We start from the raw sequence: 17016 nt of genomic DNA on the forward strand, positions 1-17016 counted from the left end.
TGCAGGGCACAGGCAGGACAGTTCACACTGGGCACTGCAGGGCACAGGCAGGGCTGTTCACAATTGGTGCTGCAGGGTACAGGCAGGGATGTTCACACTGGGTGCTGCAGGGCGTTGGCTGGGCTGTTCACACTGAATGCTGCGGGGCACGAGCATCACTGTTCACACAGGGTTGTTGGTGCACAGGCAGTACCGTTTACACTGGGCGCTGCAGGGCACTGGCAGGACTGTTCACACTGGGTGCTGCACGGAACAGACAGGGATGTCCACACTGGCTGCTGCAGGATGTGGGCAGGAATCTTAACACCGTGTGCTGCTGGACACAGGCAGGACTGTTCACCGTTGGTTCTGCAGGGCACAGGTTGGGCTGTTCACACAGGGTGACACAGGGCACAGATATGTCTGTTCACACTGGGTGCTGTAGGGCATGGGCAGGACTGTTCACACTGGGTGCTGCAGGGCATGGGCAGGACTGTTCACACTGGGTGCTGCAGGGCATGGGCAGGACTGTTCACACTGGGTGCTGCAGGGCATGGGCAGGACTGTTCACACTGGGTGCTTCAGGGCACGGGCAGATCTGTTCACACTGGGTGCTGCTGGGCATAGGCAGAACTGTTCTCACTGGGTGCTGCGGGGCACAGGCAGGACTGCTCACATTGGCTGCTGCGGGCCACAGAGAGGGCTGTTCACACTGGGTGCTGCTGTACGTGTGCAGGACTTTTCACACTTGATGACCCAGGGCACGGGCACATCTGTTCACACTGGTGCTGCAGGGTATGGGCAGGACTTTTCACTCTGGGTGCTGCGGGGCACAGGCAGGACCGTTCACACTGGGTGTTTCAGGGCACAGGCAGGTCTGTTCACACTGGGTGCTGCGGGGTACAGGCAGGACTGTTCACACTGGATGCTGCGGGGCAGAGGCAGGGTTCTTCACACTGGATGCTGCAGGTACTGGCAGGACTTTTCACACTATGTGCTGCCGGGCACAGGAAGGGTTGTTCAGGTTGGGTGCTGCTGGGCACAGGCAGGACTGTTCACACTGGGTGCTGCGGGGCACAGGCAGGACTGTTCATACTGGGTGCTGCAGGGCACAGGCAGGACTGTTCACACTGGGTGCTGCGGGGCACAGGCAGGACTGTTCACACTGGGTGCTGCTGGACATGGGCAGGGCTGTTCCCACTGTATGGTGCAGGACACAGGCAGGACTGTTCGCGCTGGGTGCTGCAGGACACAGGCCGGACTATTTATACTGGGTTCTGCAGGGCACTGGCAGGTCTGTTCACAGTGTGTGCTGCGGGGCACTGGCAGTACCGTTCACACTGGGTGCTGCGGGGCACTGGCAGTACCGTTCACACTGGGTGCTGCAGGGCACAGACAGGGCTGTTCACACTGGGTGCTGGTGGACGCGGTCAGGGCTGATCACTGTGGGTGCTGCAGGGCACAGACATGATCGTTCACACTGGGTGCTGCGGGGCAAGGCAGGGCAGCAGAGACCAGCATCTGGACAGTGGTGTTGTTCGTGGAGGAGTTGGGTGGAATAGGCACAGACATTAGTGTGAAGGTTACTGTGGATAGAGGGACGCCGGCAGGCATAGGAATGACTGAGTGGGTGGGGGTATTAGGAATAAAGGAGGGAGGGGGTGGCAGATAGAGGGATGACTGTGGCATGGGGTGGGGGTGCTGGAGCTCGCTATGGAAGGGGTGCACGCAGGCTGGGGAAGAGGGTGGGTGGGTTGAGTATGGCATGAGAGGGAGGGTGTGCATGCAAACTCTGGACTGGGGAAGGGGGATTAGTGTTGCACAAGAGGGAAGACTTATGACTGGGGATTGGTTTGAGTTCTGAAGGAAGGTGTGGGTATGAATGTCATGCAGTCATAGCCCTGGGACTGTGGTAAAATGGTCGTGGTGAGAGATAAGGCAGTCCTGGGGCTCTGCGGGCCATGCTACGGGGCAATACATGGCACACACATCATGGTTCAAGTGCTGGGAAGTGCAAGGCCTGTCTGTTCAATGGGAGTCATGCACACTATGGTGTACAGGGCACGCACGATGGCCCTGGGGTGGCTGGTTTGGTACTGGGCTGCAGATGGAATACTTATGGCTGGGGATGCATCTGCAGCCTGTTAATGGGGGAAACATAATAAAATGGGGCGGGAGGTTGGGGTACTCTAAACTCCTCTGCATGTAAAGTATGAGCCTCTGCATGTGACCATGCACACAGCTTCATGATGGGGAGGGGTGAGATCCACATGGGTCCTGGGGACATCCACAGTGATGGGTTCAGTGGGGAGGGCAGATATATCCACAACAATCACTGTGAGCTCCAGGGTTCCTGGCAGAGGCTGGAGAGTGACCGGAGAGAGGTCTACCTGCTCATCCTGGGTTTCCAGGGTGATCGGAGAGATGTGAATGGTGACAGGGGGAGGGTCGAAGCTGGTCTGAAAGTAGAATTGCAGCACCATCATGTTGAGACCCTGAAACAATGACGCAGTTTAAAAATGAAGCTAGAAAAAAAATTCACCAAGGGAGGGGTCTGAGGCAGTGTGGGAGGATTCTACAGCCGGACTCTGGGGCCCATTCAGGGGGAAATCTCATTCTTATTAGAATTTCAACATGGAGGTGAAGGTTCAGCTGAGAGAACTCATGAAGACTTTATTGAAAAGTTAGAGTTGGAACCAATAACTCATGGTGCGCTTTTACACAAGACTACACTGGGCATTGGGGTCACATTAGATGTTGTCACATTGATTAACCGTCAGGGGAATGTGAGAAGGGAAGAGACAGCCAGACATTAAGGGAGCACGGCTGCTGGATATATTCAACAAGCTCTACCAAACCCTGCAAACTGCATTGTCCAATTGACCTGAGTCACAGGGAACAAGGCATCCAATCTTTCCAAACGTGCAAGGCAGGGGTAACCTCCAATCCAAATAAGGCAGCGTGTGAGTGCCTTTAGTGAGCCTCAACATTACATGGATGTGCTCAACCCTCTTACATCCTATATGGGATTGAGATGTCAAGTGTTGTGGTGGCTTCTTAGACTCTTATGATCTGTGAGGGAGTGGCTCAGCTACAAGGAGAAGCAGGTAGTGCAAGCGCAACTCAACGGCATGACAGGGACTTTCTGGCTTGAAGTGGGAGTTTGTAATTGTTGGGAGAGATACATTCATCTCTTGGGTCTGTCTGTCCACAGGGAGAGGGAGGATTGCAGAATGGAGGCTGCAGTTGATGTTGGCTTCATGTTGGCAATGCCCAGATTGAGGAGGAGAAGAAGGGCCCAGCATCGTCTAGCACAGCTTAGGAAAGAGCCACGGCCTGAGGTCCATGATCCAGGGGTGCCCCAGGAAGACCCAGAGGCTGAGGAGGTCAGACCCATCCCACAGAGGTGACTGGCACGGCCAAGGGGATACTGAAGATGCCTCTCCTATTTGAAGATGAGCGACAGACAGTGCCGCGCACATCTACATTTGTCAAGAGATGTGGGGCTCAAATCTGCCACATTCTGTGGGAGGATCTGATGCTGCATGGACTGGGAGGCTATCCCCTGCCAGTACCCCTGAAGGTCACCGCCGCACTTAATTTATTTGCAAGCGGCTCATTCCAGGGGTCCACAGGAATCTATGCAGCATTCCGCAGGCCCCAACACATAAATGTATAAAGGAGGTGAGGTTGCCCTATACAGTAAGACTCATAATCATATAAAGTTCACAATGGATGAAGCTAGCCAGGCCGCTAGATTTCTGGGATTTGTGGCGATCTCTGGCTTCCCAAGAGTGCAGGCAGTGACCGATTGCACACGTGTCACTTTAAGAACTCCGTGGCAGCCGTCCCTGATCTTCATTAACAGGAAAGGATTTCACTCCATCAATGTTCAGCTGCTCTGTGATCATCAGAAGCAGGTCATGCGTGTGTGTGCCATGTACCCTGGGAGTTCTCATGACTCTTGAGTCACTCACAGGTGCCACAGGTATTCAAAGGCCATGGTGCTTACAGGGTTGGTTGCTGGGTGATAGGGGGTACCTGCTGAAGAGATGGCTCATGACACTGGAATATATTGTCCTCAAAGTGCCTCAGAGGAGGGATACAACATGGCGCACTCTGTGACAACGTCCATCATTGAGCAAACCATTCGCACCTGAAGATGTGCTTCTGTCGTTTGGGTAGTTCAGGTGGGCTTCTGCAGTACTCTCCACATCATCGTGGCTTGCTGTGCCCTGCACAATCTGCCACTTCAAAGGGGAGATCAGTTGCCTCAGGGACACATGGGGGAGGCAGAGATTTCCATGACTATGAGGACTTGGAAGGGCAGGAGCCTGAGGGAGGGTGATGATGGTCAGCTTCCATGTGAGGATGCCATCACAGCGGCACGATGTGGAAGATGTGCCCACGACACACTGATAGGCACAGGATTCCAGCAGGGGTAAAACCCAGGCAAGGGGGGACCCGAGCACACTCCTCCTGTCCCTGAGTGTCGTGCCACTGATTGGAAAGGCATTTACAAGCAGTGACATCACATACAAGGTCAGCGTTCGATCTTGGACCTGTAACCCTCAAGGATCACGAAGCCCTCATCATTGGAAAGGTCAGCACCCAAAGCTGCATATAGTCAGTGTGCGAGCTAAAGGCAGCATGTCAGCGCACACCCTGCATCAGCTACACCTTATGCATTCGCTCCCACCTGAAGGAGACTCTTTCAGCGGCTGCAGAGATTTGTACATGGTTATAGAGACCATAGTTCCAGGTCATGTGCTTTCACACTCACAATGAATACATCTCAACATTACATTTAACTCTCCAAGACACATGAGCCCATATAATTCTATGGTGTGTTGCAGGGCTTAAAGGATCAAATCTCAATGTGCAGTCACTTTCAGGATATAGATTACATGATATGACATCTCCCTTACATGACACAAGAGACGAGAGACTAACATGAGTCTGTTAAACATCACATGAATTTTGTGCTCTCAGTATTTCTGAATTTCTCTTATCCTACCACTTCGTCTAGGCGCAGAGGTGGAGGCAGCCTACTGACTGTAATGCCCTGTTTTCAATGCTGACCTTGGCAGACATCCTTTGGAGGGCTGAGGCCTGGATGCCCCTGACCTGCTGTGGGTCTCCTGCTGTGGGGCAGATGCACCCTCCTCAACCTGTGGAGCTGGAGCTGATGGGGTCGCAGGCAGAGGGGATTGGGAGCAGATGGACACACTCGCAGTCTCCTGTGTAGATGGCCCCAGGTTGTCCAGCTGATGGTCCAAGGGCCCCTGCCTGACTCCTTGAGGAGAAGAGGCACCTAGAGTGAGGTCCAGTTGTCCCATCCCACTCTTGCCTAGCCACTGATGGATTCCTGTGGTGATGGCATGCAGTTCCGAGCGCAAATCCAGCAGAACCTGCTGAACCAAGGCCTTCAAGGCAGCTGCCACCCTTCCCATGGTGACCTAGAGGTGCTCGCATGTTGCAGCCACGACATCAGAGAGAATGCAGATGGACTCCTCCCTCCTTCGCTCTAGTCTGTTGACTGCCTCTTGCAACTCTGTCTGATGTTCCTCCACCTGTCTTAGCATCTCCAGAATGTTAGCGATAGCTGCTTCCAGAGGCTCATCATCTGACTCAGACTCAGCAGATGCCTGTTCTCCAGAAGTCCTCTGAGTGCCAGAAACCTGGGCTGTCACGGTCTCTGACTGCTGTGGAGACGTGTCAGTGAGGTGTTCTCCAGAAAGTGACCCTGAGCCTAATCTAGGTCTAGCACCCACTGAGGTGTGTGTCTCTGCACTGGTGGAGGATGCAGGTGAATGCTGTGATGGGTCTTCATCGATTGGTTCCTCATCTGAGGTGGGCTGGGAACTGGGGCTGATGGGCTGGCTAGACCTCTGTCTATGCCTGCTGGTGCCTGTAAGAGAGAGAAGTTAGACTTGGTTCATGTGCAGGCAGAATGCAACATTGCATATCAGTCACTGTGAATGTCAGGATGTGATCAACTAATGGAGGGCTCATCCATACTGGGTGATGGTGGAGGCCGATCTCGCCTTCACCACAGGAGCGAACCCTCTCCTCCCCTGCCAACTCAGCTGCCTCCTCCTCGAGGGGAGTGAGCACCTGTATGTCTGCTGTCCCTCCTCCAGTCTGGGATCTCTCTCTCCTGTTGTGGGCCAGCTTGGCCTGCATGAAGACAAATGGATAGAATGCGATGAGAAGGGATGGAGGAGAGGTTGGGGAGCATGCATGCCTCCTGTGTGTGCTGAACCCTCTCCAGTAAGGGCTGAAGGTGCTGTCTGTGCAGGATGATAGATGAGATGGTGGTGATGTTAAGGTGTGCGTAAGACATTCAGTCCTGATGTCTCCTCCGCTAATAGTGTATGAGATCCCAGAGGAGTGTAACCTTTTGAGTGCCTGATTGCATTCTCAGAGTGTGAGTTTGGAGTAAGCAGAAGGTTGGCTTACCTTAGGGGAGCGGATTAGATCATTCATCCTCTTCCTGCACTGCAGGGCATTTCTGTTTTGAGTGTCAGTGGCACAGACCTCTGCTGCAAACCCCTCTCAGGCCAGCGAGGTGAGGTTAATGGACTTCCTGGTTCCATCCCACAGGGATAGGATATCATGCCCTTTGTGGACTGTGTTGAGGAGGACCACCAAGGAGTTGTGACTGAACCTTGTGACGCATGGCTTCTTTCTCTAGGGGGCCATCTCAGGATGTGCTGACCACATAGCTGAGCTGCAGAGAGTGAATGTGTGTGTTCGGCTGGCGTTTAAATATGGCGCCAGGACCTTTGACCCTGTAAGGTGACCGTGGAATGGGCGAATCAGAGCCTTGCGATTGGGGTGAGCGGCTCACTGATGCATAATTAATGAGGCACCAAATGTACAATTGGGTACGAGAACCTGCCCTGCTGCCCGGCAGGAAACAAACCACTTATCCCGCCTGCCACCACCCTTTGTTTCCAAAATGAAAATTCCACCCATAAACTTTGAAAGTATCAGTTGAGCACCAGAAAATTTCCTCCAAGAACATCTTGGTTTTAGATTACACCACATTAGAGTTATATTATGATGCTGCACTCCTGGCAAAGAGCCAGAGTTGAAGAGAGGATGAGTGGGAGATTGGGTTACAACACTTCAGCAATGATTCTTTGGCCTGAACTCCTTTTGAGCACACTCATGACAATGGGTGCAGGACTGCTTGATTTATCCTTATATATGTACTCAACATCAGTTCAGGAGTTGACCAGAAATGCCATCATCAATTCACTTACCATGTGTGCCTTGTCTCCTAGGAGATACCCTTCCATGATTTTCCATTTCAAGCAATTCACTAGCGATGAGTTGCTTCATTATGAATCTGTCGCTTGGATAGGGTATGTTGACACATAATTTCAAGATGGTGGTTACACAATATCCAAGCTTCAAAGAAATAGAGGCTTTTCTATTCAGGATGAAAAGCAGCTTCATGAATGGCTTTTTCTGTGCAGTCAATAATGCCCACACTCGGGGGATATGAGACAACTGTCAAGGAACATCTGTTCTTGCTTATGATGGTACATACTGAGCTATATAGGCCAGTGAGTTTCTTTCATATAATGAACGCAGCAGTTTACTGTATGGCATTTGCTTCTTGTCACATATTGGTGCGTGTTTGGTACTCGTGGCACCTCAGCAAAAACAAAAATACCTGGAAAAACTCAGCAGGTCTGGAAGCATCTGTGAAGAAGGACACAGTTAACGTTTCGAGTCTGAATGACCCTTCAACCGGAAGGGTCATTTGGACTCGAAACGTTAACTGTGTCCCTCTCCGCAGATGCTGCCAGACTTGCTGAGTTTTTCCAGGTATTTTTGTTTTTGTCCCAATCACCTGGTTGTCAACAATGGCATAGCTTGTATTTGGTGCTGCACTCATTAGGCTGCTACCAAGCATCCACAGGAAGGCAAAAATGCCTCAGTTAAGCCTAATCAATATCATTCTAGAAGAAATAGAAAAAGCTATGTAATATGTTAATTAAAGAGGTGAACCTTTTAAGAGTCTACTGTTTGAATCAAATACTCAGGAACTAAAATTTCACTCAATTGATATTTGTTTAACAAAATTGTCTCTTACAAGTTCAGGTTACCCTCTCTTTAATTGGGAACAGGAAAGCTCTTTGTAGCATATAACACATTTTTTTCCATTCATGGGGTACAACTAACATTTATTGTCTATCCCTAATTGCCATTGAGAAGGTGATAGTGAGCTTCCTTCTTGAACACTGCATGTGAAAGTGCTCCAACAGTGCTGTGAAGGAGAGAGTTACAGGGTTATGACCCAGCAACGGTGAAGTAACAGCAATATATTTATAAGTCCATTGTCAATGGTTGTCTCCTCAGGTTTTGTCCCTTTCAGGAACTGAGAACACACAAAAGGCAGAGAGTCGGGATTAATGGGACTTTTTCAGGTTGGAAAGATGTAACTAGTGGAGTGCCACAAGGATCAGTCCTAGGGCCTCAATTATTTACTATCTATATTAATGACTTGGAGGAGGGGACAGAGTGTAATGTATCCAAATTTGCTGACAATACAAAAATAGGTGGGAGGGCATGTTGTGATGAGGACATAAGGAATCTACAAGGGGATATAGATAGGTTGAGTGAGTGGGCAAAAACTTGGCTGATGGAGTTTAATGTAGGAAAGTGTGATGTCATGCACTTTGGTAGGAAGAATCAAAAGGCAGACTATTATTTAAATGGGAAAAACTCCAAAGGCATGCAGCACAGAGGGACCTGGGTGTTCTTGTACATGAAACACAAGGGTTAGAATGCAGGTGCAGTAAGTAATTAAGAAGGCAAATGGAATTTTGGCCTGTATTGCAAGGGGGTTGGAGATTAAAAAATAGAGAAGTCTTGCAGGGTGTTGGTAAGGCCACACCTGGAGTACTATGTATAGTTTTGGCCCCGTATTTAAGAAAGAATATACTGGCATTGGAGGCAGTTCATAGGAGATTCACTAGGCTGATTCCTGGGATGAAGGGATCGACTTATCAAGATCAGCTAAACAGGGTAGGCCTTTATTCATTAGAATTTAGAAGAATGAGGCTGATCTTAGTGAAATGTACAAGATTCTGAGAGGCTTGACAGGGTAGATGTTGAGAAGATGTTTCCACTAGTGGGGGAATCTCAAACTAGGGGACATAGTTACAGAATAAGGGGAGACTCATTTAAAACTGAGACACAAAGGAATTTCTTCCCTCAGAGGGTAGTGAATGTCTGGAATTCTCTACCTCAGACAGTTGTGGAGGCCAAACCACTAAAAGTATTCTAAAGAGGAGGTAGATAGATTTTTGAAATATCAGGGGGTTGAGGGCTATGGGGAGCTGGCACAAAAGTGGAGTTGAGGCCTGGGGCAGATCAGCCATGATCTTATTGAATGGTGGGGCAGGTTTGAGGGGACAAATGGCCTACTCCTTCTTCTATTTCTTATGTTCTCTCTCCTACAAATCTTCCGTCATCACCGCTCTCCTCAAAAAACAACCCTTCACTCTTCCATTCTTGCAAACTACCACCTTATCTCCAACCTTGAGCATGTCCTTGAGCATGTTGTCGCCTATCAAATCCGTGTCCATCTTCCCTAGAACTCCATGTTTGAATTCCTCTAATCAGGTTTCCACCCCTGCCAACGCACTGAAATAGCTCTTATCAAAGTCACAAATGACATCCTATGTACCTGTGTCAAAGGTAAATTATCTCTCCTTGTTCTTCTTGACCCATCTGCAGTCTTTGACAAAGTTGAACATACCATGCTCCTCCAAAGCTTCGCCACCATTGTCCAGCTGGGCGGGACAGGGCTAGCTTGGTTCCATTCTTAGCTATATAATCATAGCCAGAGAATCACAAATAATGGCTTCTTTTCTAACTCTGCACCATTAGATCTGGTGTCCTCCAAGGATCTATCCTCGGCTGCGTTCTTTTTCTCATATACATTCTGCTCCTTGGCAACATCATTTGAAAGCATAACATTAGGTTCCACACGGACGCTGACAACACCCAGCTCTATCTCATCACCATCTCTCTCTGCTGTCTCAAAATTGCAAGACTGTGCTTCCAACTTCCAATATTGGATGAGAAGAAATTTCCTCCAATTAATTGTTGGGAAGGCTGAAACCATTGCCTTTGATCCCCACCACAAACTCTATTCCCTAGCTGCCAACTCCATCCTTCTCCTTGAGAGGCTGAGCTAGGCTGTTTGGAAACTCACTATCACATTTGAACCCAAGATGAGTTTTCAACCACATCATCACTAAGGGTGCTTTTTCCCCAAGTGCTGTTCACCAACATCCCTCTGCTCACTGACCAACACTGTCTCCTGGTTAAACAATGTATTTGGTGGGAGTTAGGGCAGGGGCAGCAAAGTTTTGGATGACCTCAAGTTCACAGAGGATAGAATATGGAAGGCCACAAGGTGTGCATTGGATTAGGCAAGCCTGGAGGTATAAAAACATGGCAGAATGTAGATGAGAAAAAGGACGTGGCCGAGGATAGATCCTTGGGGGACACCTTCAGTTTTAAAGTTCAAATCCTTGCTTTCAAACTCCTTCCATGGCCAGACCCTTCTCTGAAATGGCCTAGTAAGCCACTCAGTTGTATCAATTTGATATGGTAAATGATAATAAGAATAAAATTGGAGCATGTAGAATGGCCCTAAACATCATATTTAGGTGTGACAAGGGGACACTCAGACTAGTCAGCCCTGCAACTTCCTCCTCACTAACATCTGGGACCTTGTCCTAAAATTGGGACAACTGTCCCATAGACCGGTCAACCAACAGCCTGATATAGTCATGCTCACTGCTTCATATCATACAGCCAATGTTCCAGATCCTCCATTACATCCCTGGATATGTCCTGTCCCACTGGCAGGACAGACCACCAAATGTATTAGCACAGTAGTAAATAGCCAGGAGGAAGAGTCCCCAAAATTGATTCTAGACAACATGAAGTCTCATGGTAGCAGATACTGCTAATTACCACATACTGTGCACTCTCAGCTGATGAATATTAATTATCCTCCATATTAATGCTACCTAATGCTGAGGGCAACAAGGGCACAGAATTACTCTAAATAGGAAACTTCAATGTTCACCATCAAGAGTGGCTCGGTGGCATCGATATTGACCAAATCCTGAAGGACATAGCTGCTAGACTGAGTTCCTGCAGATGGCAAAATAATAAACATGGGAAAAATCTATTTGACCCCCACCTAACCAACCTACCTGTTGCAGATGTAACTGGACATGACAGAATTGACAGGAGTGACCACCATACAGTCTTTGTGGAGACAAAGTCCCGACTTCACACTGAGGACACCCTCCATTATATTGTATGGCTTTACCATTGTACCAAATGAGATAGTTTCAGAACAGGTCTGGCAGCTCAAAACTGCTCACCTCTGTCTTAAATGGTAGACCTCTTATTCTTAAATCGTGTCTCCTGCTTCTAGTCTCTCCTACGAGTGGGAACATCCTCATGGTATCTACCCTATCAAGTCCCCTCACGTTCTTATATATTTCAATACGATCACCTCTCATTCTTCTAAACTCTGATGGGTATAGCCCAACCCGTTCAACCTTTTTTCATAAGGCAAGCCCCACATCCATGGAATGAGTCGAGTGAACACAGTTATATCTTTTTTCAAAGGAGAGCAAAACCGTACACAGCATTCCAGATGTGGTCTCACCAGGGTCCTGTATAGTTGCTGCAAAACTTCCCTACTTTTACATTCCACCCCCCTTTCATTAAATGGCAACACGCCACTTGCCTTCCTAATCACTTGCTGCACCTGAATACTAACTTTTTGAGATTCATGTACCAGGACACCCAGATCCCTCTGAACCACTGAGTTACACAATCTCTCTCTATTTAGGTAGTATATTGCTTTTCTAAACTTCTGTTGAACAAAATAATGAGATCCAGGAGGCTAGCATGGCAAAGATCCTCAATGAGTTGAAATTAATATAATTGCTGAAACAACAACAGCTAGAATTTTCCAGCACCCACCCCCAATCTGTGGAGCCAGCAAGCCATTGAAATATCCATTCACATTGGCGGGACTGGATGATCCCGTCAGCATGGGGGGGCTGGAAATGTCCTCATCTTCCACCCCATCAGCCTCCATATTCAACTAATCCTGCCATTTCTACCACCTCCAGCATGAGGCACCACCAAACACATCTTTCCCTCCCCTTCCCTTTCAGCATTTCAAAGGTACTATTCCCTCAGCAATACACTGGTCCACTCCCGAATCACCCCCAATACCCCCTCCCCTACACAAAACAGCATTCCATGTAAGAGCAGGAGAAGCAATATCTGCTTTTTACCTTCTCTCTCCTCCCGTCCCCAAATGTTCCCTCCAGGTGAAACAGCAATTTACATGTACTCCTGAATTTCATGTATTTACATGTATTTCTTTTGGTTTAATATAATTGTATTTACTGGTCACAATGCAGTCTGCTCTACACTGGGGAGACCAAATGTAGATTGGGTGACCGTTCTGTGGACACTTTTTAATTTGCAAGTGTGACCCTAAGCTTCCAGTCGCCTGTCACTTTAATTCTCTATTTCTCTCTCACGCAGACCTCCTTGTCTTCAGCCTCCAGCAGTGTTCCAATGAAGCTCAACTTAAGCTTGGGGAACAGAACCTTTAGCTTCCGATTAGGCACTCTACAACTTTCCAGACTCAACATTGAGTTCAACGACTTCACACTGCAATCTCTCTCCCCATTTTGTTTCCTTTCCCTTAGATTTTGGTTTTAGTCTTGTTTTTCCCTTGCTTTTGCTTCTATTGGCAGGTGTTTGTTCATTTTGCCATTCACACTTCCTCTGGACACATCTTTTATTTCTTTACTTGTCACATTACCATTCCCTCTGGTCCTGTGCCACCGAATCTTTTTGTCATTTAATCATTCCACCGTGTCACAGAACTTCCCTTTTATTCTTTTTCTACCATTCCCTGCTTTCACTTGCTTATACCTATTCCATTTCTAACTTCTCCCAGTTCTGATGAATGGTCATTGATCATAGAAACATAGGGTGGAATTTTCCAAGCCTGCTGGTGCTAGGCGTGATGGGTGGTGTGCGCGGAAAATATGGCAGAACCCACTTCATGATCATCCGCTCAGCCCGCCGACAGCGGGCCGCATTTCCCGCCATTGATCGGCGCGGAGTTAATTGTAATACATTAGCATATAATTAAAAGGCCATCCCACCAGGCCCTTGGAACTCAGCTGTATCATCTGCCTACGTTGTTGGGAAAGCAGGCCAATGTGTTTCGCAACAGCAGGCAGGTGACGTGCACTTGGCGGCCTTCACTTTGGGGGAGCTGAGGTGAATGAGCAGCAGCTTCTCCACAGCTCACCCATCAGAGGTGACTGCTGAGTGGGTGGGGAGGATGTCTGGGGACAAGTACTGGCCAGCCTTGGAGGCGACTGCTGAGGTGGGGGGTATCAAGTGTTGCCCTGGTGCTGCATCCTGCGCACAGGCAATCGAGGTGGGGGGGGTGCAGGGTAATTGAGGGGAGTGGCCACGCATTAGGGACACCTGTATAAACTGACCATGCCTTTGCAACTAAGACAGATCAGGTGCAGCCACAGTGATATGATTGGGGTCAGGATCCGAGCCTGCCCGCCATGCAAGCAACATGGAGGCACCAAAGGGCCACCAAGCACTCAAAACCTTATCCCCCCCACCACTCTCACCATCACCCGGCACAGACCTCGAGTCTGCCACTATTTTCTTGGACCTCGGAGCAGTTGGATCGCACACGTTATACAATCTCCTCAACAACGCCGGCCATGTAGCAGTCACTGCTGGAGGCGCTCACAGCCCTCTTGCAATCTCAGCATCCTGGTTTGGACCAGTGCCCCCCATGTTGCTGACAGGGCAGCCATGAAGTACACTCATCTCTGGCCATCCGAGGGGTGACCAGCACTCTCTGGGAAACACTAAGGGGTCGTCACACAGGGCCAGGAAAGGTGCTAAGTACAGCCATGATAACCACATCTCTCTCTCTCTTTCACGCTGTAGGGGGACCACATCAGGATCATGGATCCTGGTGACCTAGCTGTATGCCTGATGGTTTACAGAGACCGTAGAAGACGGAAGACAGAGCAACTGAGGCACCTGGCTGCGCAAAGGCAAGAGCAGCAACCTCATGAGGAAGGGGCAGCAGGGGCTCCCGCACATGCTGCCCAAGAGCGACAGCGAGCCGTGGCTGGTCGGCGCCTAGTGATATTCAGGGTCTATAGGCACCGCCTGCCATTCCTGCAGATGACTGAGAGCTAGTGTCGCCGATGACGCCGCATGTCTCGGGACCTGGTCGCTCACATCTGCCACTTACTGCAGGACCTGGCACCAAGGGGACATGGAGGGCATCCACTGCCAGTGGCTGTGAAAGTGACCGCAGCGCTCAATTTCTATGTCAGTGGCTCCTTTCAGGGCTCCACAGGCGATCTCTGTGGGATTTCACAATCCACCACCCACAAATGTACAAGTGAGGCCACAGATTCCATCTTCTCCAAGGCACACAACTTTTGTGCATTTCGCCCAGGACCGGGACAGCCAGGATGCAAAGGCCATTGGATTCGCCCTGATCTCGGGATTCCCACAGGTGCAGGGTGAGATTGACTGCACTCATGTGATGCTCAGGTCTCCACCTCTACACTCAGTGGACTTCATCAACTGCAAAGGCTTCCACTCACTGAGCGTGCACTTGGTATGCAACCACCAGAAACGGAGGTGTGTGCACGGTTTCCAGGGAGTGTGCACTACGCCTACATCCTGAGTTGCTCACAGATCCCTGCAGTCTTCCAGGGTCCACAGAGGCTGCAGGGTTGGCTCCTTGGGGACAAGGGCTACCAGCACAGGCCGTGGCTGATGACACCCATGCGGCGGCCTCAGACTGCAGCAGAGCGACACTATAATGAGGCTCATGCAGCAGCTCGCAACTTGGTGGAGCAGAGCATCGGGATGCTGAAGATGCGGTTCCAGTGCCTGTACTGGTCTTGTGGAGTCCTGCAATACAGTCCGCAGATGGTGTCACGCATCGTCGCCGTCTGCTGCACCTTTTACAACCTGGTGCTGCAACGGGGTGAGGAGCTGGCTGAGGGGGAGATGGAGGAGCTGCATGTCTCCTCCGATGAGGAGGACGTGACGGAGATGAGGGTGAGGGGGTCCTCGGTGGTGACGTCGATGATGGGGATGAGGCTCTCGCACTGGCTAGACGAGGCAGGCGCATTCGGGAAGCTGTCATACCGCTAGGCTTGTGGAGGATGATGACGACATGCAGTGAGGTGACCCCATAGATCCTCACATTGCAGTTGTGAACATTTGACTGAGAATGCTCCTGTCATGGAGATGCAGTGCAGACCCTAATAGTCGCTTGATTGCAGGAGGATGATGACAACATGCAGTGAGGACACTCCATAGATCTTCACATAGCCTCTGAGAATGTCTGACTCCCATCTGGCCGAGGGCAGCTCGCTTTGGCTCCATGATCAGGGCCATCTCAGAGATGCAGCCATGAAACTTTAGATGCATCTGATGCCATGTCCACCTTCAGCACCTCAGTCCTTCAGGAGCTGGTGCACACCATCGAGGTGCAGGCATCAGTGATGTGTCCGGGGAGTGTGAGGCTGGGACATCATTTTGGTCTGAAGGCTGCACAAAGCACAGGGAAGGGCCCTGGACTGAGACACCTGCCTTTATCTTGTGCAGAAAGGTCTCACATCTGAGTGACAAGAACACTGCTCATCAGAACAAGGAGCCATAGGCAGAGAGACATTCTTAGGAGTTTATTGACAATAGTGAGCAGTATGTACAAGTGATTAACACCCGTGGCCAGGCTATGCAACTACTTTTACCTAACTTTTCTAACCCTGTCTTGGTGCTTCCTGGACACCTACAGCAGAAGTGGAGGCAGTCTGCTGACTGTGACACCCTGTCTGTGATGACTTTGGCAGGTGTCCTCTGGAGGGCTGAGACTTGGAGGGCCCCAGTCTGCTTTTGGGGTCCTGCTGTGTGGCAGTTACACCCTCCTTGGCCTGTAAAGCTGGGTCTGCGGAGGTCACAGGAAGAGGGGAGTCAGATGGGCCGGTCACTCCCAGAGTCACCTGGGTGGATGGCCCCGGGGTGTGCACCTGCTGATCCTCCTCCCTATGGGTGCCCGAGGGCCCCTGGCTGACTCCGTGTGTGGAAGGAGTTGCTGGAGTGAGATCGAGCTGCCCAGCACCCCTCTTTGGTACATACTGTTGGAGACCAACTATGGCATCAGTGATGGAGTTAAGCCTGTGCAGCAGTGCAGGAATGGCGTCCTAGACCAAGGTCTCCAGGGCGGCCGCCATCCTACCAGTGTTGACCTCGGTGCATTACAATGCTGGCACTCTCACCTCAGCCTGAAGACAGACAGACTCCTCCATCGTGCCTTACAATCTGAGGAATGCAGTGGACATCCCTTCCTGTTGTTCCTGAGCTCCCCTTTGCAGCTCCAGGAACTGTGACATGACTGAGTCAAGAGGCTCGTCATTTGACTCGGACTCAGCAACGCTCTAGCCTCCAGAATCCTCCAAGTGCCGGGGACTTGGGAAGACCCTTCCTCCACCTGCTGTGGATCAGAAAGTGTGATGTACTCACCAGATTGTGATCCCGAGGCTACTCTAAAGCTAGGTCCCACCGAGGTGTTTGGGTGAGTGCTGTGACGGGACTTCAGGGAGGGTGCCTTCAGATTCCTCTTAAGAGGTTTCTTCGGAGCTTGATTGGAGGCCCTGGGTCATGGACCCTGTCGGTTGTTTGGCAGATGTGCCTGCAAAAGCAAGGGGAGATAATTAGTGCATGGCAGTGGCCTGTAAAAGAGGACACATCACTCACAGCATGGTTGTCTGATGGATGTTGCACTGCTGGATCCTCACTTGGTAGAGTAGCGCCGACCTCACCGTCAGCATAGGACCGTTCTCGGTCATCGACGGCCAGCTGGATGGCTCTGTTTTCGAATTCTGTCAGAAC

Source organism: Cetorhinus maximus, chromosome 7 (genome assembly GCF_964194155.1).
Source record: "Cetorhinus maximus chromosome 7, sCetMax3.hap1.1, whole genome shotgun sequence".
Classification (NCBI taxonomy): domain Eukaryota; kingdom Metazoa; phylum Chordata; class Chondrichthyes; order Lamniformes; family Cetorhinidae; genus Cetorhinus; species Cetorhinus maximus.